Source organism: Streptopelia decaocto (assembly GCF_964273445.1).
Source record: "Streptopelia decaocto genome assembly, chromosome: 2".
In the NCBI taxonomy this organism is placed as follows: domain Eukaryota; kingdom Metazoa; phylum Chordata; class Aves; order Columbiformes; family Columbidae; genus Streptopelia; species Streptopelia decaocto.
The window spans coordinates 118,585,686-118,613,131 of record NC_138655.1 but is presented as its reverse complement, the minus strand read 5'-3'; the positions used below and the strand labels follow the sequence as shown (position 1 = coordinate 118,613,131).

General features: G+C 38.8%; 1 pseudogene across 1 annotated transcript in view; it reads left to right on the top strand.

The window, feature by feature from the left end:
- Positions 1-27,446, top strand: part of LOC309435853 (collagen alpha-4(VI) chain-like) — a 50,002-nt pseudogene that overhangs the window by 10,083 nt on the left and 12,473 nt on the right. The window contains exons 7-27 of the transcript in view: positions 1,001-1,350; positions 5,519-5,597; positions 6,043-6,188; positions 6,282-6,374; positions 7,842-7,895; positions 9,808-9,879; positions 10,355-10,381; positions 12,430-12,474; positions 12,723-12,776; positions 13,021-13,083; positions 14,111-14,176; positions 15,293-15,346; positions 16,299-16,334; positions 19,213-19,275; positions 20,122-20,184; positions 21,073-21,135; positions 22,735-22,797; positions 23,240-23,290; positions 25,292-25,327; positions 25,456-25,518; positions 25,811-25,873. The product of the transcript in view is annotated as a collagen alpha-4(VI) chain-like (transcript). The remainder of the gene's footprint in view (positions 1-1,000; positions 1,351-5,518; positions 5,598-6,042; positions 6,189-6,281; positions 6,375-7,841; positions 7,896-9,807; positions 9,880-10,354; positions 10,382-12,429; positions 12,475-12,722; positions 12,777-13,020; positions 13,084-14,110; positions 14,177-15,292; positions 15,347-16,298; positions 16,335-19,212; positions 19,276-20,121; positions 20,185-21,072; positions 21,136-22,734; positions 22,798-23,239; positions 23,291-25,291; positions 25,328-25,455; positions 25,519-25,810; positions 25,874-27,446) is intronic.

The following is a 27,446-nucleotide window of genomic DNA, read 5'->3' as shown; positions in this document are numbered from 1 at the left end:
TACCAGCAAGTCATACCCTCTAGGGGGCAGTTTGTACCACAAGTGAAAATACTGAAACATAACGATGGCTACTCTGAGGTGAAATTATTTCTGGATTTATTTGGTTAAAGAGCTAAACACATTCATCTTTTATATGTGGGGAAAACCCAGAAATCCCTGATGAAGCCTATATGGAATAATGGTCTTACAGGAAATAGTCCAAACTAGCAAACATGGAAAACAGCCTTGTGTTTGGTAAGTGTTTTAGAGTCAATAGCTAAAAAAGGAACAAAATTAATTAGGGAGAGAGCTGTTTCACAGATAAAATTGCATGCTTCTGACATCTTTGCATAGGCACAACAATGGATGATAACACATCTAGAGGCACAGAATAAAATTCAGCATGACACATGAGGAATTGAGGTACAAAACAAATAAGTCAAGTGGTTTAGCTGCTTGATGAGGGCAAGGTGGTTGGGGAGGTGGGATTAATTAACCACATTGCAGTATTTGCTGTTAAGATCAGGAGCTGTGCAAGCCTAACTGAGGTAGCCCTTGCCTTACAGCAGCTGTTATTCACAGTGGATTTATGACATTGCATGTAGGCAGTGCTGCGTCTTTATCTCATGTTTGTTTCTTTGGCCTGTTGTTCTACATTTGCATGTATCATCTGGTCTGGTGACAAAGCGATAAAGCACAGCCAACCATCAAGCTGTTGCACATTTCTCCGTTGATAGCAAAGCTCATGGAAATGTTTGCAGGAATAGAACCTTTGAGGACATTTGGCAGCTGGGGAACAGTGACAAGTAATGTAGACCTTAGTACCTGCAAGTTCACATAGCCCCAGTGAAACTGGTGGACTTGATGGTATTTTATATTTATGGAAAACCTATCTCACTCATTCTGACTTGTGGTTCTAAATCTACAATATTTGATTTTGTTCCACTCCCATACTTCTGACAAAAGTCAAGATTACAGATAGTGTATGCTTATAGTTTTCTGTTTCTTCTAATTTTTTCAGATTGCGACGTAGATCTTTCTATAGCAATTGATATATCAAGGCACATGCAGCCAGTGTCCACCGTGCTTCTGAAACAGAAATTGCAAGCATTCCTTCCCAAGCTTTTACTCCAGATGAAATTGCTGCCAAATACCAGCTGTAATGCTGGCTCTTTAGTCAACATTAGATTCAAGTTCCAAGTATGGGCACAGACCAAAGAATTCGTCTTTGACTCTGATTTTGAAGACTATAACGAAGAGATCATCCAGAGGTTCTTAGGTGCACAGACCACTGTGAACACCTACCTGAATGCAGACTTCTTACAAGCACTTGAGGAGAAGTTCTTCAATGTGACCTCTGCTAAAGTGAAGGTAACTTAATGGTACGAATGTACATCTTGGAAAAATTATGCAGTTTGATGTTTACAGTCTGATGCTGAGTACTCCAGAGAGACAAAAAGGTAGTTCAGGAATTGGTCCATCCAATAGACAGAATGACAGAATGGTTGAGTGTTGGAATGAATAAAGGACTCAGCATTCTGATTCAATGTGAATCACGCAAAGCCATTTATTACAGAAACAAGCCTCCTTATATATGCAGCTATTCTCTGATCACGCATCCACGCTCCAAGTATGCATTCACTAATTGGATATCATCTATGTTCATGAGCTGTCTGCACACTGGAGTCTCACTGCTGATGGGTCCATTGATTTACATCATGTTGAGGCTCTGTTATTGTAGAACTGCCTCCCTTCCACGGCAGGTCCTGTTTTCAGCTTTCCAGTGTGGCCTTGAAATTCCTTTGGGCCTGGCTAGTTCAATAACAAATCTCCATCTAGCAGAAACCCCTCCACAGTTGAGGAACCTCTGGAGGTCACTGTGTCCAATGCCCCTGGTCAAGGAGGGTCAACTAAAGCAAGCTGTCCAGCAGCATGTCCAGATGGCTTTTGAGTATCTCTAAGAATGAAAACTGTACAACCTCTCTAGGCAACCTGTGACAGTCCTTGGTCATCCTCATGGTGAAAAAGTGTTTCTTTATGTTTATATAGAACCTCCTGTTCTTTCATTCATGTGACTACATATACCAGTTCCAATTCCCTGAGTGCTCTTGCAGTGAGATGGTGCCCAGAACATTTCAGTTAATACGTATGATCACAAGTATGCTTACAGAAGACCTTCTTATATCTACCATGTACTTTGAGTAGTGGAAACAGTTTTCTTTCAAAAACTCTTAAATCCTGATCCTGAATCTCTGTCCAGCATAATGACAGCTCTAAGCAGAAGTCACCACAAGCATCATCCAAGAAATTTGTTTACAAAAGTCTATTTGTGTAGTTAACTTGTCAAATAGTTTCCAGTAACAAAGCTGCATATCATCCAAGAAATTTGTTTACAAAAGTCTATTTGTGTAGTTAACTTGTCAAATAGTTTCCAGTAACAAAGCTGCATTCTGCTCAGGGATCTTATGGTCAAGAAAATCTGCATAGGTGTTGCAGTTAATTCTTCCATCTTGAAGTGAGGTGAAGGGAGAAGCATAAGACTTGATCTGATCTCTTCTGAAGTAAATGGGGGGAGTCTTTCCACTTAGTGGAAGAAATTTAAATCTCATTGGAATGTTTCAGGGTTATTGCCCTGGCAGTTTTTTTCTTAAGACACTGACTCAGTAAAGTACTGACCATGTCCTGTAGTAGCTGTTTAAATATTATTCCTTACTAAGACCTCCATGCAGGAAGATCTTCCTTACAAAAGAGGACAGGTTGGCCCTTGCAAAATACATAAGGAATTTCCTCTATGGAGCTTATTTTAACTTTTAGAAGATGTTAATTGTAGTCTGATATTATTTCATCCCACTTGATGGGGTGAGAGCAGTTAACTTTTAAATACTCTGTGCAGTAGCCAGGAGTAATGACAATTACTTGAGAGCTTCAATTAAATCACAAGTTTACTAAAAACTCAGTGGAATTTCAAGGAATACTGGCTTGGCAAAAGTTTGTAACTATATTATAAAACTTAACAAGACTTCAACAACAAAACTCACAACGATATCACCCTAATGTGCCCAGAATAAAGAGAGAGAGAGATTAACGTATCAGAAGAAAAGCAAGATTTCACCACTCCAAAGGTCAGTCAATCCAGCGACGATCTCTGTAGTTCTCTTGGTGGTGAGCGCAATGAAACTTCACTACTAGTGTCCCAAGTGAGGAGTTTATATACTTTAGTTCATTTGCATGTGAGATAGGAGAGGGTGGCTCATCTCCTCCCTCTGCACGCTCCTTGTACTAATTAAGGAGATTGTTCCAGACATGGGTCGGTGGTCTGAGAAGTAAGTCAGTTGGTCCTCTAGGGGTAGCTGGTGAATCATAATTTCCCCTAGCTGGTCAGTGATTGCTCAATGACCATGTCTTGGTTCCAGCCCAATTAATAAGGCCTTCATTTTGCAAAGAATAGGTAGGCCTCAAGGAAGAGGTACATCCTCTCTCCGCAGCACTCATCTCTTCCTCCTGCCAGTAGCTGCAAAAAAAACAGCTGTTTAAGGCATAACAAGGTGCATACCATCACCATCACAGATGTGGAGTGAGAAATTGTTAGAAATTCTCCTGCTTTCAGGTGAAAGTTGGCATTCTGTTTTTTTTACAGCATTTATATATATACAGCTTACTAATTTAGGTGGTAATTTTGTGCATAGTCAATACTATTTTTTCCCCAAAGATTTCTTAAAATATAATTTTATTCTGAATGGGGAAAATTACCACGTATGATTTTTCTTCTTTTGGGCCTCAGTAGAGAGAACTTGTGTGACATACAAGTAAAAGCAGTGCTTTTTTTCTCCTAATTGCCAGTTCTGTTAGATCCTGTTGAAGATTAGAATTAAGCAAGGCTTCTTTCTGCTTATGCATTATTACTAGAAATAAATGTGCTGCATATCTCAGCACTTTTCCAGTGGGTTAATATTCCTTTCTGATACTGATAATGTGCAAATTGAAAACATAAGACTTTAGAATGCACATGAAATCACAATTTAATCTTCCTTGGATCCTGAGTAATAACATGCTTGTTCTGTAAAGATTATTAGTTTTAAACATCATCAGGGATAGTGATTTCCTGTTGTTTGCATTTCTTCTTTTATTTATCATGTTTGTTTTTCAGCAAAAGAGATGTACCTAATTCCAGCATTTTTGACAAAGCAAGACTCAGATGTGTACCAGCGAGAGGTTTATATAAATGAAAGCTTTGTAAACATATATGATGCCCACACTAACACCCCACACTTCCCTTCAGCCCCATGTTTTTAAAATGAAAGGATTGCCAAAAAATGCATCAAGCCCAGGCCTGCAGTGTGGTTTCTAACAGTCTGTGGTGTGTTTACCCATCTATGGTTCAGCTCCCCACTGCACCACACTCTGCTTGAGCAAACATAGAATCAGCACCAGTTCCTCCATCTTGGATGTTTGGGAACTTTGCACCACCAGAACAAGTTAACTCTGTCTGCTCTTAAATTCTGGTCTCCTTGATGTTTTAGCACAGAAGTGGGATGTTTGGTGTTACAGTCTCTTAATTTGCCTTTTGTCACCTGTGGAAAAGTGCACCTTAACAGAAGTATTTCTCTGGAGTTTGCACTGTTTGAAGCTGTGCATTGTATAGGGAATGTAAAACAAGAAGGATGGAAGGGAAGGAGCTCTAGCTGTGCTTGTCCACTTGTTGGTCAGAGTTTCAGAGGACTTAAAAATTATTATTGTTGGGGGCAGGAAGTGGTTTACCTGTGTAGCCTCTTTCTGGGAAACCTAATCCACTGGATGAGTGACCCCTGAGAAGACTTCTGCTGGTGAGAAGTGGGAAGGTGAGGAGAGAAATGGGAAGAGACTGGTAGCTTGAAGAGGAACTGTAAGAAATGGTGCTTTCCTCAGCCCTGAAAGGGTCTTAACTATATTGACCCGAAAAGGCAGGAATGTAGCCAATACAAAGGGTCAGGATTAGCATCCTTATGTGCACTAAGCTTGATGTCTTAACAAGGAAAAATATGGCAGAGTGGAGCAGGGGGGTGCACTGCGTATGTGGGAAGGGCAAGGGGACATGAGCATCTGCAGGGAGATGGGATTGGACTGAGAGAAGTGCTTCAGAGTGTGGTTCAGATGGCAGCCAACTGGAGCCGCTCTTGCAGAAAGGGAATTTTTTGTTTGGTCTCAGTTCCACATGCAGATATGGGAGAACTCTTCTGACATCAGAGAAGGCTCTGCAGTGGATAAGTTACAGCAGAACTGACCTTCCACCTTTCTAAGATGGCAGATATAATTAATAGCAATGCTGTGAACTGGTCAGCAAGATGAATCCCTCAAATGGAACTGTGGTCATGGAAGACTCGCTTCTGTGTTCTGTTTTCCTTGCTCCTCAGCACTTTTTCGAGCACATGTTTCAGATCTACCACAGTGTAGTGCAGTTTGACCACCATATAGCCAGTTTTCAATGTAAACTGTACATTTTGCAAAGACTCAACTCTTAGTCTCTTCTCAATTGACTTGTCAGTCCTCCCTTTCCCTACAGGTTCTGTTAGTATTTTCAGATGGGCTGGATGACTCACTGGAAGATCTCAGAAAAGCAGCTGACTCCCTTCGCTTTAAAGGTATTACAGGACTTCATTGATGCTCTGGCCTCCTGCTACCAATGGCCCAATGTATTGTTCCCCCACAGCTTTTATGCATAACATTACCTCTCTATGTTCATATGGCATTCCCCAGGAGCCACTGAGAGAGTGTTTGCTTCTCCATGTGAACCAGTGTACATGATGGCTTATCACCGTTTGGCAGATGATGCCACAGACATGCCTAGGGGTGCAGAGGGCCTGGGATGGTTCTGGTTTCTGGAGTCCAGCTCCAGCAGCTGGGGCAATTCAGGGCAGCCCCTCTCACTGATGAGTGTAGCACCAGAGGTTAGACCCAACTCCAAGTTCTGGAGAAGAAAACAGTTTTACAGTTCTGCTTGGGCACTAAGTAGCAGTTGGTTAAATATTGTTGGTTAAATGGTATCATTCAGGTATTCACTAATTTAAATCTATACTTACATTGAAGGTCTTGATGCACTGATGTTAGTTGGCCTGGACAATACACAGAACTTGACTGAACTTCGGGAAATAGAGTTTGGCAGAGGGTTTGAATACAACAAACCTCTGAGTGTTGGGTTTGCAGAGATTGCAAGCATCTTGCAGCGAAACCTTGTAAGTCCTTCTGTGATATAAACAAAAGGGGGAAAATCAGTCTTTGTTTTATTATTAATATACATTGATGAAAAGTTTCTTGTTATTTTTCAGGATACTGTTGCAGAAAGGAAATGCTGTAAGATTGTTTGTAAATGCCTTGGAGAAAATGGTGATCTTGGTGGCCAGGGGAGTCCTGGAAGGAAGGTAGGAGAGCTAAGATAGACATTACTTATGAATTGCTTTATTTTTTAAGTTTTCATATTTTTGTAGTATTTCAGAGCATGCATGTGCCCATGATCTTTGCTGTTAGGACACATGAAGGAGAAACATGAAATGTGATAATTTCTCTGCTGTATGTTCATATTGCAAAAGCGGTTTTGTAGTTAAAATCATTCATACATATAGAAGTCATTAAGCACTCTCCTTCACCAATTCAATGGAAAATGGAGAGGAATTTAAAAATTGTTTGATTAACCAAGACGCTTATTAGCTATTGTGAATGTGAAACTTCCAGCCAACAAGCTGAGAGTAGAAAATAATCCTTCATCACCAGGTGTGAGCGTTATCCTTTTGTGCCTCTGGTTATTCAAAATATCCTCCTCTTTAAGTTTCTTCTGATCCAATACAGTACTAATTTACATTATTTCCTTTAAGGTTTTATATTGTCTGTTTTAAGCCTTTTAAGTATTACGGATATCACCACTTTAGCAGCATGCTAGTAGGCTTCATTATTAAGGTTTTTAGTTTGTTATCTCCATTTGACTACTATTCTGTTATTTCTACTTATTCCAGTAACATGGTAAGTAAATTATATTCGAAGTTAACACTCTTCAGTTATGTAGTTACAGTTAAATGCATTTTTGGTTATCTCTTAGCAGAAGTACAGTTTTCTAATATTTATTCATAAAGCAATTTACTGATTTCTTGCATTACTCTTGTTCATTTTCTACACCTTTCTTTTTTATTAAAATGTCTCCATTAGTGTGCTTAGACAAAATAGTGTTCAGAATGTAGATATGGTTGTTTTGCAGACAGATATCATGCCTGGGTTATACAGCCTACATTTGTAAAAGCATGTTTTTGCAGCATGAATTTGTCTCATTTCTGTTCATCTTCATTCCTAGAAATTTTGTTTGTTGTAGTTTCAGTTGTTCAAGCTTTTGCCTGCGGGTATGAGGTTTGCATCACTTCAAATACAAAGTTGCAGTATTCCTAAAAGTCTTTGTGAAGTATTGCAATATCTTTGTCCTAACAAGTCTTCAACTCCTTATATTTTTCATTTCACCTTAGAATTTCATTACCGTAGTGCTTCCTTTTCCAAATCACTAAGGAAGAGATTTAATTTGACCAAATATCCCAATGAGGTTTTTTTAACCCATCAGGCAGTTTCCTGAAGTAACATACTGGAATTTTATATCAAACATTATTTGGCAGGGGAGGGAGGGACTGTTTTTGTGGTGTGTTTGGGGTTTTTTTCCACAGCCATGTTATATATGTAGGACTGTTCACAGTGTCTGTGTAAATGTAGTTGATGGAGCCTGCCATCCTCAACATAACCAGATCTAATTTCAGGAAATGTTTCCTCTCTCCATGTGCAGAGTAATCTGATAGAAATGAACCCAGTGTGCTTGGAGAACAGTGTTACTTATCTCTTAAGTTCCTGTTTTTCAGGGAAGTACAGGTTACAAAGGATCTCCTGGCCATCCTGGTGAGGAAGGTGGGGTTGTAAGTAAACATTATTCCTTCCTGCTAAGATTATGTTGGCTGATGCCTGAACCTGTTTGCACTTATTCTCTCAGTGCTTATGACTGTGAAGCTGAAATGTGTTTAAGCAGTGTGTATCTGAAGGTAAATAAATGGACTTGATCCTCTGTGCATCTGCACCTCACCATAGTTATTAACAGTAACAATTTCTAATGCAGAAACAGAATGAATTAGAAGGAATCACACAAGAGCATCTTCTGTGGTACATTTATGACCAACTCATATACTCACTTTTTGTGACAGACTGTACCAAATTCTGTGCTGCTAGTTCTTCTAGAAATTGCCATCCTTTCCCTTCTTAACATGAATGAATACCTTATGACTGGCTAAATTTTGTAGTGTGTTTTAGTGATTTCCAAACCCTTTGTGATGTGCTGTTCCTGACATAACTTGAACTTAATGTGTATAGGTCAAAGCGCAACCCAGTAGGAGTATTTCTTCCTCTTTAGCTGTCTAGAAACAAACAACTCCCACAAATAATAAGATAGAAGTTCCTTAGCACCATAAGCACAGAACAGGGTTTACAACACTGCACCCATGACATTAATATTACTCCTAAATACAGGGGAGAATCCCTCAAACCAAGAACCAGCCAAGGATTTATCTCTTTATATAACTGCAGAATCCACATTGGACTAGTTACAGTTCTCACAGTAGATTGGTCAGCCTGAATTTGCCTTTGATGAGTCAGCCTGACACAAGCCCACTGTCTATTAATGGCAGGATGATGTGTCAGGGGAGGTTCAGGTTGGACATGAGGAAAAGGTTTCTTCACCCAAAGTGTAGTGGAGCACTGGAACAGGCTCTGCAGGGAGGTGTCACGGCCCCAAGCCTGACAGTGTTCAAGAAGAGACTGGACAATGCCCTCAGACACATGGTGTGAACTGTGGGGTTGTGCTGTGCAGGGACAGGAATTGGACTTGATGATCCTTGTGGGTCCCTTCTAACTCAGGACATTCTGTGACATTCTATTCAGAAGAAGGCAGTATGGGAAAGGACAGTTGTCATATGGGATTTTCAAAAAGGTGCATTGTAATGGTGGTTTTACGGTTTCTTTGGTAATCACTGGCTGTAACTACTGGAGCAGTTTCTGTGAATTTTATTTTTTTTCAGGTGGCCTGGTTTGCTGAGCAATGGGCTGAAATTCCATATAAACATTTTCTAGAATGGCTTATGTGTGTTGCTCAGGAGTAGAACAATTTTCACATCCTTTCACAGATATGAATGACATAAGTAGGAACTAAAATTCAAACCCTGAGAGTTTAAAACAGGAAACATCTTGAACACATCGAAATGGGATGCCTCAATTTTTTCACCACATCATTTTGATTTGAAATATTCTAAATCTTGCCTTTTTTGAAGTGGTGAAGGGATGAAAACAATTTTGATTTTGGTTTTGTGTATGAAATTGAATTTCTGGTTTTGACCTTCTGAGAATCCAGAATAACCTTCTAGAACAGATATATTACAGAAGTCTTGTTTCTGAATATTCTCATCCCTTTTCTGTGGCAAGATGAGAAGTGGTCATGGCCACACTTTGAGAAACTTTCTCCATCTCCGTGTGAAGCCTACAAATAACTTCAATATTCAGTTAAAAAACAGAAGGCCTACCTTCAAGTACAGAGATTTCAGTCAGAGATTGGTAGTGCAGTATAAAACCTGGCATGATAGTGAGAGCAGAGAACCAGGTGCAACTCAAACTAGTGACTGACTGTTCTTTTATGGCCAGAATGAAAAATTCCAGTTGACTTCCATTTGTGTCTTTAATGTAATGAATGGTGGTATAATTGTGTCTTGCTTTAATCTTATATGATGATTTAATCAGTAGCCATCATTATATGGATGAGTTGGAACATTCTCTTTTGTTTCTTAGGGGGAGAGAGGACCAGTTGGTTTCAATGGGACTCAAGGAGACAGGGGATGTCCTGGTGCCAGAGGCCATAAGGCAAGTTATGTCACTTTGAAGCATTTCCTAATTTTGTTTCCCACAAACCTGTTTTCCATACCGAGGACAAATCCCTGTGTCTTCCTGAAGCATGGATGGACACCAAGACCCAACTCTAAGGGTAGCAGACAATTTTTGCTGTCTCCTTTTGAGAGGTACTATGTGTAACCAAAGCACGGTCAAATGACTACAGAGTTTGCTGGCTCAGCAACTTCCGAGTGTCTTTTCCACCACCATCTCCAGACTGCCCTTGGGTAAAGCTGTAAAGCTTTACAGAACAGGAATGAAAATGAAGGCTGTAATGTCTTCCCACAGGGAAGGGGTCAATCCCATCTGTGGCAGTAGGGGATTTTATGGTAGGGACCATGAATACTGAGCCCACCACGCCTCTGCACAGCAAGCTATCGTGCCCTGCTCCTCAAGCTCAATAAAAATACTTTCACCCAATTTGATCTATGTTTGTTTTCAATTTCAGGGGGCCAGAGGCTACAGAGGAAGTCAGGTATGTGTATTTGTGTGTGATCAATTTTCTCTGAGAACAGTGTTCTGCTTCCTTTTTAAAATCATGTTGCCTTTTAAGATGAAAATATCAACAAGGAAGGAAAACAGTGTAAAAACTTCAGAGTATTTAATGTACTTTTGCTATGGTTGTATAAGAATGGTTTTAAGTGAGCTGTTAGGGATCACATTATTAAAAACCAGTACTTGTATTTTAGCATGGTTGCAGTCATAGTTGATTTAATCTAGTTGACAGGAAAGGAATTTATTTATATTAACAATCTGTCAAGATGTTAATTCTGGTAGCTGAATCTCATATTGTAATGGTTGAGGCTGCAGAGCAGAACGGGGAAAAAAGTTTGTGACTAGTATTTGTTGCAGATTTGGACAGCATTTTCACTGAATCATTATTGACACTTTCAATATCCAGACCTCTTCAGTTGTTTTTGTCATCTGCCAATCTTGCAACTCTGCTTATTTAACCTTTCAAACATACTTGTTCATTGAAGAGATATTGTAACCAATTCATCAATAAAATGTGGAGCCTGGAAGATAATGATCTGGCAATATTAGTTCCCAGGCCAGAGCAATTAAAATAGAATTCAGATTGTGTTGGGTGCTTTGATACAAATTCCAAACCTGAGAAACTTTGTGAGACATGTGAGAAAGTTCAGAGAGTGTTTCTGATACATCAGCTCTAATTAAAGTACAGCTCTGACTTTTTGAATTCTCCTATGTGTTTTTCTTCCCTTCTCCATTTTCTGTTGTGTTCCCTGAAGTAATTTGTCTTTTAAGTATCTGAAACATCTCATTATAGAAGAGAGTGCTTGCTGACAATTTTGATTTGTTCAAGTTGAATCATACAGTAGGACTTATCAGGAGCACAAACCCTGCTGAAATCCAATGAATATGTGAATTTCTTCATATGTTGTGTCATTATATTCACTAATTTATTTGAACTAAAAATATAAAACTTTCAGCACATAAAAAATGTGATTCAGTATTGCTAACTTAGTAAGACTGAGGCAATTTATCAAAGCCTGCAAAGTTATTTGGAGAAAAAATGCAATACTGAGTATTTAATACTATGAATTTGGCTCAGGTTTTCTGAGGTAGGAAATAAGTGAGGAAAAATTGCTTGCTTAGTGCTCAATATTTTTTCTGGAATCCTTATTCAATAAATTATTGTTGGTGACATATTAATCTTATCAAGATGTACAGCCAGCTATTTTTTCTGGTAGTACATACAAAACTGTTACAAATGAATGAAAAATTTCCTCAGGAACTATGACTAGGTGGTTTTAAAAGTCAATTTAGCATCAAAACCTACAAAGTGATTGTATCGGCGTTCTCTACCGGGGTGAGTCTCCTGAACAAGAAGTTAACATCGCAAAGTCCCTAAGGTTGGCACGGGTGTTTTGTGAGAAAATGGCTTCTATAAATGTTTGCAATATGGTCATTTGTTTTTGCAGACAAAGGGAAGAGAAGAGCAGTGTGTGTTTGAATGGGAATGTGACTGCTGTTTATGTAGCAAGTATCACATTGCTGAAACATTAATGAAGTTTCTTTAATAAGTCCTAAACCCTACCATCAGTCTTCTGTAATTGTTTTTATCATGGTTATTCTTTCTAGCTTTTCAATACACTGTTCATGGTATACAATTATTAAAAAAAAAAAAAGGCACAATACAAACACATATAATGGTTGACACCAGAAGTATGAGATTATCAGCATGTTATATCAGATACTAGTAGTTAAATTTTGGAACAGATGAAAAAGCAGAACTTAAATCCTGATGAAGATCTATAGTTTAGTAACCATTGTTCTTACTCAGTGTTCTTAACTAAGAATTGTTTTAAATGTTAAGAATTCATTAAATATCTGAATTATTAGTTCTTGTTTATAATTATTATTCTTAATTATTCTTGCTAGCCATTGAAAATGAGTATTCTTATTCAAGCATCCAAAAGTATGGTGAACTCTTCTTCCCTTGGTCAAAGAAGCAATTGAACTGATGCTAATAGGGTTGGGTTTTTTTGCTTATTGCTACAGGGTGAACATGGTGAGAGTGGATTTGATGGCACTAACGGAGAGCAGGTAATCATTGCTTTAAATGTGCAGTGCAATTAAAGACATCTATCTCAGGGTTCAAAAGTACAGATTTTTTTCATTTTGAATGGACTTTAAACCAGCACAGAAATGCTGTTGTTTAGAGTGTGTTTACATGCTTGGAGTTTAAAATTTAGATCGAAGTTGGATTCTGCCGGGCAAAATCTGGGGACCACATTTACTAGAAAGAACATCCATTATTTTTTTTCTTCTTTCCTCCCTCTTTGTGAGTCTAGGGAGAACATGGATTTCCTGGACCTTCTGGAGAGAAAGGCAACAGAGGAAAACAGGTGAAGTATCCTTTATTGTAATGTTTAGATTCTATGGCAACATATTTCCAGAGTGTAATGCTATCTGTAATGCCTGTAAGTTGTTTTTAATAGCTGCCTGTTCTCTAATATGATGTGGTTCTAGCTGTAGATTAGTGTAGCTCCACTGACTTAAACAAATCTGTATTCTCTTATCTGACCTTCCTCTAATACATATACTATTTAACCTGTATCTGAATTGCTTGTGCTCTTTTTATGAATTTAGGGCAGAAAAGGCCCCAGAGGAGAACCAGGTGAACGAGGAGAATGTGGTCTAAGAGGAGATCATGTAAGCATATTCCTTCTTATTTGTTAGATTGCTCTGACTTGTGCTTGCATTTTGTGATGGAACTGCCTGAAGTATATGTGAAGAGGTTTACACAATCCTAGATGGTCCAATGCTCTGCAAGTAGTATGGCATGTTCCAGGAGTCCTGAACTCTTTAGATGCAGATGGACTGATCTGTTTTGATATGTTGCTTGCAAGCAGATGTTTAAACCTCAGGTCTCCTCCTTGTTGCTTGTGGTTTTGTTTTATTCATGTGTTTGTGTTTACCATGAGCAACATAACTCCTTTTCGAGCTACTCAGTCCTCCCTGGTGGTTCCCACATGACAGAGAAATTTCTGGATCACTTGAAAACCCTGTGCACTGACTCTTGGTTAGCAATTTATAATGATGCAAAGGCATGTTACTACTTGATTCTGACAGATTTTTCCTTGCATGCTCCAGAGCCCTGTATAAATGCAGTTCCCGAGGACTAAAATTTTGGTGGAGAAACCACACTTCTTGTATCCTAACTTTTAAGTCTTCTCACACATATTTCAAAGACCTTTGTTCCAAAGGGTTAAATATAGTGTTGACTCTTGTCTTCTAATGCTTCTAAAAAAAAACCCAAACAAACAACCCCCCCCCAACCCAAAACCCCCACAGGTGTAATGTTAACTTGCCTCTTTGAGAGATCAGTATTTCACCCGTGTCTAGCATGAAGTGGCTAAATTTAACCCAATCTAGAACTCACTAAGTAGTTATGATCTTAATTAACTATACTGAAACAACCAGAACAGCTTCACATTTTCGGGGCTTAATTTGTTGTCCATTAGTAATACTTTTAATCTTTTTGCAAAAGAAACTTGTGGACTTTGCAGAACTTCCTATATAGTGTTCTTATAAGCATCTTCATTTAAAATAGCCTTTGTATTTCTTGTTGGCTGCAATGATGAATCTGATTAATCCTGTTTCCATATCCTGCCTCTGTAATCAGAGTAATAAAGATGTGGTCGCTGAAAATGCTGAGCTTTCTGCTTAACTTTTCAAGGGAGATCCTGGGACTAACATTAATGTTCCTGGTCCTAAAGGTGAAAAGGGAAACACAGCGCAGCAGGTAAGTGAGTAGGTCTATATTATGGAGAGAGGATCTGCATAATTTCTAAGTTCTATTGGCTGTCCAGTGACTAAGCAGCTCTTTTACTTTGTGTTTTGCCTTTAGGTGTATGTTTGCAACACAGAAAGCTTTTGAGAAGTACTTGGTACTGTAAAAAAAAAAAAAAAAGTTTAAAACTTTAACAAAGACTATGGAAATATTCTCATAGTATAGAGCTAAAGGAATATATAGATTTAGTGTAAATATATTATTCTACCACAAATTTACATTACCAACCTGAGAGGCTTCTAGTAATGGGTTGCTGGGAAAAAAGGCATTGGGTATCAACAGGCTTTACTCATTTTACTGTGGAACTGCTGTTTCTTCAGGGTGGTTGATAAACTCCATTTTGACCTGTACCTGAAATATAAAAGCTGGGATGTGTGCTTATGCAGTGATGTCTGAATTTTTAAGAGGTGTTTGAGCAATACTCCAAGAAAAGAAACATAACAAAAATCACAGCTCATTTTACTGTTGCACTTTGTTTGGAAAGAATAAGCAAAATTGATAACTAGTTGGACAGTAGTATATAAGTGATGGTGGATGAAAGCTCGAGAGGTTGAGAACTAGGAACATGGGAGAAAAATCCACTGTTTTAGAAGCTGGATTCTATCTGGACAAGTTGGGTTGTGTGCACATGTTCGGATGCATGTGTGTGGACATGTTTGGATATGTGTGTGTGCATATATGCCTTTGTAGAGTGTGCTGAAAGCAGTAGAAAAACCGTGAGGGACACTCTTTGGAGAATAATTGTGTTTTACTGACTTTTTGGAAACAAACCTCATCAAACTTTCTCAAGAAGTCAAATTGAAAGGCTGAAGTAAAAATGATTTCACAAAAGCCTTGACCAACTATCAGCTGTTAGTAACAGATACTGCAAATCCAAAGCAAACCTGATACCTCTGGTTTATAATTTTTGATTGTAAATTATTTCAGGAAATAAGAATCATTTAGCATGATACAGCTGATTGTAATGAAGTTATTTAATAGAAACAAAGAAGAAACGTATCAAGAAGGATTTGTAAGTACAGGAAAAAGACAGTGTTTAAAGAGCCTGTTCATTACTTTGTTTTGCAGGGAGACCCAGGACCACATGGACTCCAAGGAGAGCAGGGTGATGCTGGCCCTGATGTAAGAATAGTAATCAATACAGGGTGGAAGTAACTGATACAAGATACAATGGGGTTCCCATTGAGAAAATCAACTTTTCTTTCTTTTATCCTTAAGACCTGCAATGAGCGGGAACAAAAATCTTCTAAAATTTTCATAGTGAAACATATTTGTCTTCAAATTTAGAATCTTATGTGTATTGCAATGTCTTCTGTGTTTTTTTTATAAATCAGGAGTTTGCTGTCACTTTGATTTCAGATCTGATTCATATGAAGTCACAGGCCTTAAACTCAATGCAACCTTTTTTATGAGCCTTACCTGCTTCATAATTTCGCCATAGATAAATCTATCCCTTCTTCCTCCCCATGACTGCAAGTTCTGTATGTCTGTTCAAGTCTATATATAAACTCACTGGCAGGTGAGCTGTTCTTTTTTATCTATGGGAGACTGGAATTTATGAAGACACCTCTTCTAGTCTGTCAGAAAGGTACCTAATGCCAGAGTCTGGAATTATGATTGGTCCTCAGTCAGGCTGCTGAAACATGCTAAAGGCCTCTAATGATGTGAGGTTTAACAGTAACATTCACTAGTGCTGCTGAGCAGTGTGCAGCAGAAAGCGGTGCAGACCTCTTAGCTCAGAGGCAGAGAAGAGGGCTTTTATTTAAACCAAGGAGCAGCTGACTGGCGAGATGTTTCTCAGAATTTTGTTGAGGTGCCTTCCATCTGCACTCACTAAGGATCTAAAGCCTTTTTTTTTTTTTTTTTTTCTTTTCATAAGGCTTACTTGTGTTGGAATTTCTGTTCCAAATCCACTCTTTTATTGTTTGTACCTCAAACCTTTCCTTAGAAATAATCTTTGCTTTCTGTAAGCTGCCTTTGTTGTGATTGTATGTGTAAGGTATTTTATTACAAGCTGTTGTTTCACATTTTGCTCAGTGTTCTGCATGTAATCCCTCATGTCACTCCCTCCTAGGGTACAGCAGGTCGAAGAGGCTCCCCAGGTGTGAAGGTGAGTGGCTGACACTGCTGCTACTGATCTGTTAGATATGCAGCTACATGTCCAGCCTGAGGATTTGCTGTTCTTAAGGGAGGAATTTCAGTGTGATGCCAAACACAAGTGTTTAACAACCGAAAGTCTGCTTCAAGCCAAGGCAGCCTTTGGATCTCAGGTGGATGTACCAGAGGCCCTCCTGACTTGAAGGATTTAGAATTGGAAAGAAGATTTCATTGAAATAAAAGGACATGTACTTTTATTATTAATGCAAATGTGGGAATGTAAATAGAAAAGAGACTGTTGCTAAAGATGCTGGGAATGAGTAGTCAGGCTGCATTCTTGCAGCAAAAAGCCCTAGTCAACTCCAGTGTGTCGTGATTGTTCATTCCAGGAACATCCTCTGGTGGAAAATTCTCTCATGTCATTGTTAGGTGGTAGCCCTGGTTTTCCTAGACCTATACTCCAGGGAGCCAGGATGAAAGGAAACTTTCCTGAGATGTAATTGGTAAATTCTCTTCTCTTAAATAAAGTTTTAGATAATGTTCTTGGAAAAGTTGTTTGTCCCAGGGTATAAATTACAAACTAACAAGCACAAGAACTCTGTGCTTAGAAAATAAAAACATTCAACTTGTTTAGTAAAACCACAGAGTGCAGAATTAGTTGAACCTTTCGAGACAACCTTCTTCATCTCCATGTGGGCCCCTCCTCCAGTGATGAGGCCACCCTTTTGCAATATGCTAGGAAAGAGGGAGATGACTGAACTTCACAGCAACAGAGAACTTCCAGACTGTTTTCGTTTACGTACTTGATGACCAGCTTTGAGTTCTAACAATATAACAAACAACTTTGCATTGGTCAGTAGGCATCAAAAGCTCATATTCAGCTCATATTCAGAACACAGCTTATGTAAATAACCTGTTCATTGAAGAGCTGTAAAAAGCAAATGGCAAATAGAGTTACCTTTATCTGTCTTCTACGTCTCCTGGAGGAACTAGATGGAATAGTAAACCCTGTAAGTTGACACTGGCATCCATCTTTGGGTGAGATTTTGGGTGTTGTGTCTTCCCACCAAGATCTCTTGCATGGCAGGGAGTTGCAAAGCTGCCACAGAGCACAGCACAAGGTGTGAGAATTTCTCTGTACAGCCTTCCTGGTGTCCCTGGGCCTGGAAGTAGAACTGTATAGTCCTAATGTTTGCAAGATCTTCAAGGGCACTTCTGTGGACCACAGGATCTGGCTCTGCAAGGAGATACGATGTGGCCAGTTCTCCTGGAAGAGGAAGGTTTTGTGCTGAAATGGAACAGAATGGAAATTAATTCCTTTTCAGATGAAGATAAATATTGGTGGTGACATACTCAGGGACAAATAATCAAATTACAGGCAGTGAGCCAGAATTCACGTAGCTAATGCCTAAGGACTTGTAGCAGGTTTAGCTCTTGATAGAAGTCACTGAACTAATGCCCTCGTCAACAAAGTTGTTAACTTCCCTTGCAGTCAGCATGAACACTGCTTTTCACCATATCCTAAAAAGGACAGTTTCCTGGGGCTTCTCGTTCAAAATATCTGCTGCTTTTTGTGATAAAAGGGCAACTTTTTGAAACAGTTAAAAAAAAAAAATAAGGAAGCACAGCTAGCCATTCTTAGCATAGGAACTAGTCACTGGACAGAAGGAACAGAACATGTGATGTAGCCTCAGAGAGGTGTTTGTCATGGACAAGAACAACACTTCAGTCTGTGTTCCGAAAGCAAAGCAAAATAGTCAGACGGAAAGTAGAATAAACTAAAGAAAAGCATGAGAGAGAAGAAAAAAAATAACTCCTTTGAGTTTGATTCAAAGTTAATTTAAGTAGCTGAAAACTTTCTATTGGTTTTGGATTCTAGTAGCATGTGCCTAAGGAATTTGTCCATTTCATTGTAGTCAGAGTGATTTTTGTGGAAATCTATTGCTGTTTGTTTTTTTACATCTGTAGTAAGCCTAGCATCAGTCTACGAATTGATGTTCCGTGTTACATTATGGTAATACACTAGCTGAAATGCCTTTTTTTCTATTTTTATCTTTCATTTCATTCATGTGGCAGAGAATGGGAGTTCAGAAGTTCAGCCTTTTGAATGTGCTTTTCCTCAGGAGATTCTTTCTAGAACCATCCATTTCCTGAAAATCTTCAGACAAATGTTTCTTATTTCTCCTGTGAAAAGAGATCTGCAAGTCCTGCAATATCGTGGTACTAATTATCAGCATTTTACTCAGTTAAACTGACTCATCCTCACATGGCAACTTTATGTAAATGGGAGCTGGTATAGTATGCGTTTGAGGGGTTTTGCGTTTTTTTGGGGGGGTTTGTTTTGTTTTTTCCCATCATCCAGGAAGATGTGACTGGCCTCACTGAGTAACCAGAATGAAAGGTCAGGAGTATAAAGACATCTAATTCTAGGATGAATTGTGAAGCCATGATTCCCCCTCAGAGTAGTTCTCCATGGATAAGAGTGAAGAGGATCTGCCCATGTGTCCTTGGCTTTGACTTCTCATGGTTTCTGCAGTGGACAAGGGTAATGCAGGAGACTTACTGAGACTGTGGTGCAAAAAGCACTTAGCAAAATGCGAAGTAGGTGGAACTGACCTCTTGTGCTGCAGATTTTATATTCATCTCACACCGTAAACAAAAAAAAACAACTATGCAACTCTTTTGCCTTTTGAGTTTTCTTCAACAGGAATTTGAAGGTGCTTGAAAGCTGTTTGGGAGCATTGAAAAACATTCTATCAATTGATACTCTGTGCAGATATTAAATTATCTGTTGATGTACATATGACCAGTGTTAATTTGTTTGGTCTGATTGTTGGGGTTATTTTGTGTTGTTGTTGTTTGTTGTTTTTTTTTTTTTTTTTTCCTGGCAGGGTGAGCAAGGAAATCTGGGGAATGCAGGTTACTCAGGAGACCCTGGTCTTCCAGGCCCACAGGTAACTAAAAGAACTTTTGAGATGTTCTTATGTTAGCTATGGGAGAAGATGAGTTGTCAGTCTTGATCTTTTGCTTTTCTTTTGGAATGCTTTGTTTACTTCAACTGATAAATATTATGAGTAAGATTCTTCCTTGGAAAGTCTCCTCTGTAACCCCGAGGAATTAAATGTGCCGAGTTTCTCTTTGCGTTTTTGTGGGTGCAGCTTCTAGTGAAAAGATGAAAGGCAATAGCAGAAATAATTAATTTAACCAGCCACATCTCTAGCTTGCAGGATATTATCAAGCAGCTATCTTCAACATGTAATTTTTAGAAATTGCTATCTATAAGTACATAAAATCTATTGCATTTTTGAATATACTGTATTTCCAGGGTGAATTAAAATGCTGAAATTTATATACTGATTGACAAAACCAATGAGGAAAGCTTTGTGTTTTAAAAATTAGCTTAGTGGAGTCATTTTGAAGAGAATTATGGTGGTAGACAGCTCAGAGTAGCTTCCAGTTTTATGACACTCTTAGATGCTCTAAAGATGCTCTTAATTTTAAGTTTTAAGGTACAGGCATCAGGAGAAATAGTGCCTAGTTGATAGTGGCTTGCTTATGGCTCCTTTGGTATCTTAGGCACCTCAGTGGCTCTCTTGAGTATGGTCCTCAGGCAGTGACCATCTCAGCTGCTTCACACAGGCAAATCCTTACAACCAATGCGCGAGAAGTTTCACTTGTATATTAAGGCTTGTGAAACAAGCACTTGGATTCTGGTCATTGCAGCAATGTAATCTTCATTCAAGGGCTATCAACATTGAAATGACTTTTTTTTTTTTTTTTCAATGGCTTTTTTACATCAGGGCCCAAGAGGACTGCAAGGGATCAGAGGACCTCCGGGACCACAAGGCATGCCAGGCCCTCTGGTTAGCGTTAAATAATACATTCCTCCTGTGCACATTAGGGCTTTTCATTCTCAGTGTTGATATCGTTCTCACAAAGAGTTTTTTAAAAACTTACAGAAAGAGGAAACTGAGAATTCTGCAGTATAGTACTTAAGGAAACTGATTCACAGCCTCGTAGATAAAATAACAGCCATGAAAGTAAGTTTAGGTGGGTGAATAGGAAGTGAACATCAGTGTTACCAAGCTTTTGCATAATTGCAATGAAAAGCCTTAGCTCTAGATTCAGCTCTTGGTTCTGTAGTAATAATATGGCTTGCAGCATGTATAAATACAGATGTACAGTGGTGTAGTTGAGGGCAAAGTTAGATAATGGTCAGTGGTTTCATTACAGTTTGGTCTGTGAGACTTAATGGTAGGGTATGATGAGGTTGTAACTAATGAAAACTGCCTGCTGAGCTTCTCACTTGTGCCATGCTCTTGATTTTGGGGGTTCTGATTCTGGAATTACACCAGTGTAACTCAGGACTGGAACATCCTACTCTGTCAGCTTCGGGCATCTGCTTCAGTCTTGCAATGATGCTCATGCTTATGCACTGATGTGTATTTGTGCATATATATATACATATTTGTGCACATACGCATGTATTCACTAGGTATCTGTGTAGAGAGAAAATAGCCTTCATGTCATATTTAATAATTTTCTGAGAATTCTAAAGCAGTTGTACAGGAAACAGGAAATAACTGGAATGATAGCTTGACCAGTAACTCTTACTGTGAACCTTAAAAGCCTGTTAATGTGCTAATATTTATACTGATTCTGTAAGAATTTCAAGTGACAATGAATCCTTGAGTGCAATGAGCCCTTGATTTCTTCAGTGTGCACCTTTTAACTGATACTTCTGATTACAGGCTAGTCTGGGGGCCCCAGGTTCACCTGGCTCTGTTGGGAGGTTAGGTGCAAGAGGACCAAAGGTAAAGATTTTTAAAAAGCCTAATTGCAGCATTCTAACAGTATAATTCATTCAAGAGCCTGACTGAAGTATGAACTAACACTTGTGTTGTTCCTATGGAACACATGAAGAATGTTAAGTTTTATAGATGTTTTTAGATGGCATGTGAAGGCAAGTGATGTGTTCAAGGTAATCTTACAAGTGTCAGAGCTATACTAAGAAGTTTTTTGTGTTGTCATGACTGCTGTTCTAAGTGTGGTTCTCATGCCCTATGCCCCATGGTTCTCATTGGGGCCTGGCTTCTCACAAAATGCAGTAGGATTAAGACAGTTCTGACCTTTGAGTTTGTTTTATGATTCCTAGAATCTGTCTAATCCACTGAAAATATGTACCAGTTATTCACAGAATCCTAGAATATCTCAAATTGGAAGAGACCCATAAGAATCATTGAGTCCAACTCCGTGCTCTTCACAAGATGACCTAAAACTAAACCATATGACTAAGAGTGTTGTCCAAACACTCCTTGAACACTGTCAGGCTTGGTGCCATGACCACTGCTCTGGGGAGCCTGTTCCAGGAACCAAACACCCTCCTAGTGAAAAACCTTTTCTTCATGTCCGATCTGAACTTTCCAATTCCATGAAGCATAGCTGCTTATTTTAACCTCTTTGTTCTCAAGATTCCTAACCAGTCCAAGGTACCTTGACTGTTACAATGTCTGTTATACAGGAATGAAAATGTTGAGATTAACTGAATCAACATGAACTGAAAAAGAAAGTCTTATTATACCAATAGGTAGTCCACATTGTGGTTCACTTACTTATAATAAATGTTATCTCTTCCATTTATTAACGTGTGTTGATATGGGAGCCTTTAATAAAAATAACTCATACTAGGGATTGTTGCATCTTTGAATCTAAAAGGCGTAAAAATACCAGTTAATTAAGCCTTTCAGTCTCTTTGAAGGATTATTACATTCAGTATATTATTACATTCAGTGTCAGAAGTATCAGAAGATCAAAGTGCTACTATGAAAAGAGTCACTGTGAAAACACAGTGAAGCAGTGACAAAAATTGGGAAGAGACACAGGAATTTAATTCATCATACATTACATTTTTTCACCCTGGTTGTGCGCTGTTTAATATTGGGGTTTGTGTTAGAAGCAAGTTCACTAATATAGTGAAAACCAAAAGAGAAACTGAAGAAAACTTGCAAGAGATCTAAGAGCATCGTGAAGACAACCAGCCTGATAAATATTGTCTGCTATCAAAGATGCTTCAGGCTGTTAGAATTTCAGGCTATGTCATACTACTATTAATATAGTTTTTTTCCAGAAAACACTCTTTTCACTGATAATTCTGTATAACAATGAGAGCTTTTTTGAGCAAAGGCCTTTTGGGTTTAGCTACATGAATGCTCAGCATAATCTGGTTTGCCAAGTACTTCCCAGTTCCAACACAAAGAACCTTCATGAGTCTGTAATGGAATGCTTTTGACTGGCATAAAGAAGTCTATAAAATATATAAGCACACTTCAGTCTAGCAGCCAGTTTTACATTTCAGAAAGAAAAATTCTCCTGAATGACCCAAACTAATGCCTTTTATGTTTTGGTTATAACAGGGTGAACCTGGTGACCCTGGAGAGAAGGGGCCAATGGGATCAGCTGGACAGAGGGGCATGCCTGTGAGTCTTTCTACCCTAATTCAGGGCCCCTGTAGTTCAATACCCATCTGGCTGAATCAGTACAGTTCATTCCCTTCTGTTTTCTGTGTTTGATACAATTAAAATGATTTTGCATTTGGCTCTTGGTTTCCTTGTGGACACCAGATTCCTTGTGGGCTAGAGAGAATATCTTTCTCCTCAGATTGTCTGGTAGAGACAGAAATTTGCTAGAGGTAGTGCACACAGTGAAGAGGAACTGTGGCCTTAATACTTTTCTCCTCTGTACAGATTTTGCCACCATTTGCTAGTGGGTTTAGACCATGTTGTGATAGCTTGCCATGCTCATCAGTCTTAACAGCCTGGGCACCTGATTGTAGTGGGATATCTTTAATTCCAAAATGGAATTGGATGTAAATCTAATCCTTTATTAAAAGCTAACTCATGATCTATTCAACCTATGCAGGGTATGGATGGCAGAGATGCCTATGGTCTTGAAGGAAGCAAAGGAGTAAAGGTAAGTGCTTAGAGTTAGGACATCTCACAATCTCCATTCTGCAGTGTCAACTCAAACATGACCATCTGCGTTTGATGCGGAAGAAATGTAAGTCATGGCCACAGTGCCTTTTTGAGGTTCAGTAAGAGGCTCAGGCTTTCCACAACCATCCTTTTGAGAAATTCTTCAATATTATGTTCTTTTGAGAACCGCTCTCTCTTATTCTTTCACTTGATGTGTGTATGTCTGTGTATGGATATGGGGGATTGTACTTCCTGGAGCACACAGTCCTTTCTCCCCATTTCAGTCTACTTGACTAGCTACTCCTGTTAGCAAGTGTTGGTGGATCAACCACCTTGGACTCTCTTAATTCTTTCAGAGGAAGGATTCCTTGACTATCAAGTTGAGGATGAAACTCTCCAAACATCCTTGTTGTTTTAATCTGAAATATTCTTCCTTGTGCTCCTGTGGTCAGCAATGAGATCTGAGGATTAACCTCTGAATTTCTGCATGTTTAGAAATTCTTATCATTCCCTTCAGAGCCCTGAGCCCTGAAAAAACAGCAGTGAAATGCCTACTTCTATAAAAGCATATAGGAATCCACCTGAAATAAAAAGTATTTGTAAAGGATAGGTCAGAATCATGGCACCTGTGGATCAGTCCATGAGCAAAGTGGTCAGGATGTTGGAAACAGCTGCAGTCCTTCTTTCAAGGAGTTTGTGTAGTCCTTCCCTGTGGCTTGTGCAACAGAAGTGGTTCAGTGGTTCACACTCGCTTTTTGTAGGAGAAGCAGGGTGTTGTAGAAGCTGCAGAAAAGATATGAAAAGCTTCTCAGGAGCCTTTCCAGTTGATGAGCTCCTTTTTCTAAAATGGCTTTTTATTAAAATGGCTCTTGATGCTTCTTATTATCCATTTTCTTATTAGCCCCAATAATTTCCTTTGAGGGGAGAGTTTCACAGGTTACACGTTACATGCAAGACTATTTCTTTTAATCTCTTGGAATCTCCCACTTAGTCATTTCAGGGGACATTCTCCTTGTTACAAGAAATGAGGAAGAAAGGTTTTGGCCAAATCATCTTGTCATCATTCATTGTTTTAAAGGACTGACTTAAAGCCCTTATTATACACTGATGTGTCTGCCCAAGGTTTGGCAGACCTGAATTACAACAGTTAACACAAACAAATAAAAGCAATTCACCCCAAAACAGTGGTCCAGAAAATGTTGGTTTCCTCTGATAGCTAAGAGAACAGCCCTTTAGTATAGGTTTTACTTAAGGTTACTATCAATTATATGAGTTCACAATTACATTACACTTTCTTAGGTGTCATGTGGGGCCTATGTCCATGTTATTTTCTGGAGGTTGTTGGATGGAGTCATACGATGTTTGACAAGAATGTCCACTTTTAAAACAAGAACATGCATAAGTCGTGTGAATTCTAATAGTTACTCTACTGTCAAGAGAAGGTACACTTCAATTCTGATTGGTCTTTGTGAAAGTTCCCATATTTCTCATATATTCGCAAAGAACACACCGAAAACTGAAGTAACTGAAATATTACAGTATCACTGTTTAGTAAGGAAGGTACAACATTTTGGAACTGCGTTCAAACGCTGAGTTCTCAATTTTAGACTTATGATTGCTGAACATTAATTTCACTGTATGTTACTAGGAGGCATAAATAAGTTTTGATAAAGCACTTATTTGAGAAATTGAATGCTCTTGAAACTCCAGAATTTTTAAAATGTTCTTCCTTTAGATGAACAATGTGTTAATCTAAAATGGTGTCATTTGAGACCAGAATAGTAGACACTGTTACTTGAATGAGTTGGAATGCTAAGAATAATTTTTGGTTTGGTTTCTTTTTGTTGTTGTTGTTGTTTTGGGGTTTTTGTTTGTTTGTTTTTGTTTTGTTTGGGGTTTTTTGTTTGTTTTGTTGTTGGGGGTTGCTTAAAGACATCAAACACTAAGCAGATCACAATGTTCTAGACTCTTGTGAAGTCTTTTTCTGTTCTCTTGGTAGGGAGAATCTGGATTCATAGGATATCCTGGTCTAGAGGTATGAATAAATGGGCATGTCTACCTTCTTTATGTCTCTTTTTGAATTATTTTTGTTTGGAACTGGTTATCTGTCTTTCTCCCAGTCTTCTCCTTTCCTATAAAGTTCTGGTTTTCATTAATTTTCAGGGAGAAGAGGGAGATCCAGGCATTCCAGGAGCTGAAGGACCCAAAGGAGTTAGGGGTAGAAGAGTAAGAATAATAAATCTGCCAACTCTGTGAAGAGTTCTATAAGTAAAGACCTTAAGTCATAAGTGTTTCCTCACCAAAAAGTTTTGAAATTGGTTTCCACTTTTCATCTTTTATTGCCATAACCTTAGGTAAGAGGTCTTGAGAGAATGTAGGTCTAAGTCTTTAGAGATGTTAGTTGCTAACAATTCATAGGGGTAGTAGTCTGTCTTTATGAAATGCAGGTTTTTCTCTACTGAAATTCTGCACCTGTGTGTGCAACTATAAAGAATAAAACTTGTATTTCTATTCTTAGGGTAATGCTGGCACACCAGGTTCCCTGGGAGATCCAGGGGACCAAGGGCTATCAGGACCTATGGTAATATATTTTTGTTTTTTAAAAAACCCTGTTCAATTGCACTTAAACTTTCTATTAGATTAATGGAATATTTAATAATGTTTCACATTATAAACTATGCTTACTCAGCCTGGCAGTTGTATAGAGTTATGTCTTGCCTCTGGTTGTGTGTGAACAAGAGCACCTACTGTTGGAAATGGAACTACAATGATACAATGCAGGGCAGAATTTCTTCCACAGTATTTGGAAATCTCTTAAGGTTCGGTAAATATCTAATTAAAAAAGAAGAGAGTACTAAAAGGTAGAACTGGATTGTTCTCCTGAAAGCCGATGTTTTGGGTTTGGGTTTTTTTTCTATTTTAGAAGAAAAGCCATTTGAAGTCAGATTTGCAATTGTAGGCATGCACTTAAAGCTTAAATTGACTGTAACCTGTTAATCACCATATACAAGTAGATATCTTGATGTACTTTTCTGGTGTCTGTGATCTGCATTTTATACAATGAAAGGTTTTATTCTCTATCTAAGTAGGAGAAAGGATTATGGATTTCAGTAGGATTTAGAACTAACATTGTAGTGAGTTAGGAAAATCCCTGTACGTGTCTATGTTGCAGCAGTTCTGCAAATCGGCTCCATAGTGACCAGAAACAATTCCTACTGATAATTTTATTGTTAAACTTTCAAAGGTTACACTTTTAGTTTTAGTGTGGTTTTATTCATAACAGTGTACTTACCTGTATAACATGGCCCACCAGGATACATACAACCTAGAAGACAGGGGGATTTTGTCATTGCTGTTATCACTGTGCTGGTCAGTGAATGTACCTGTCCCACTTTATTTTGTGATGCTGGGCACAACAATGGCCAAGAGTACCACCTGGAATGCATTGCCCTCCCTGCTTCCCTGCTGCTTGGCTGCTCACATACATTACAGACAGACGGACCTAGTGTGCTGATGAGCCAGATAGCTGTTGGCTTTGCCAATCCATGGCCCAGGAAGTCTTCAGAGAGATTTCAAGCTCAAGATCTTCTCTTCAGATGCAGAATTGAGTGGAGCTTGGGAGGTATGGGTTTGGTGGGATTATTGTATTAGCAGTGCAACAGTGAAATGGGAAAGTGGGAACTCTGTGGGAAGAGATAGGGATGCAGGAAGAGGTACAGGCCGTAGGCATTGCCAGCCAAAACAGGCCTGTTTCACCCATCCTTGATTATCTGTATGGGTCAAGTCTGCGCATCTCAGTCACCACTACTAAGCTGCTGCAAGTAGCATTTATTAGGACTCAGGCAATTCACAGTTAACTCTTGCTGTACGGTACCAAAGAAGAACTAGCACCTGCTGGGAAGTGGAAGAAGGTAAAAACATGGAATGGCTGTGATGGTGCTACCAGCAAGACAGCAGAGATAATGAGGAAGGTAGCTCAGGCAGAAGATGAAGGAATGGAAGGTTAATTGGAGGGTGAAGGAAAAAAATCTGGACATGGGGTTGTAATTTGTGGGCATAAGGAAGTATATGATTTTTGGTAAACTGTAATGTTATGGTAGAAAGATGCTAAGGTAAACGTTGTGGGATGTGGAGTTCAGATTTTTCTGGTATAT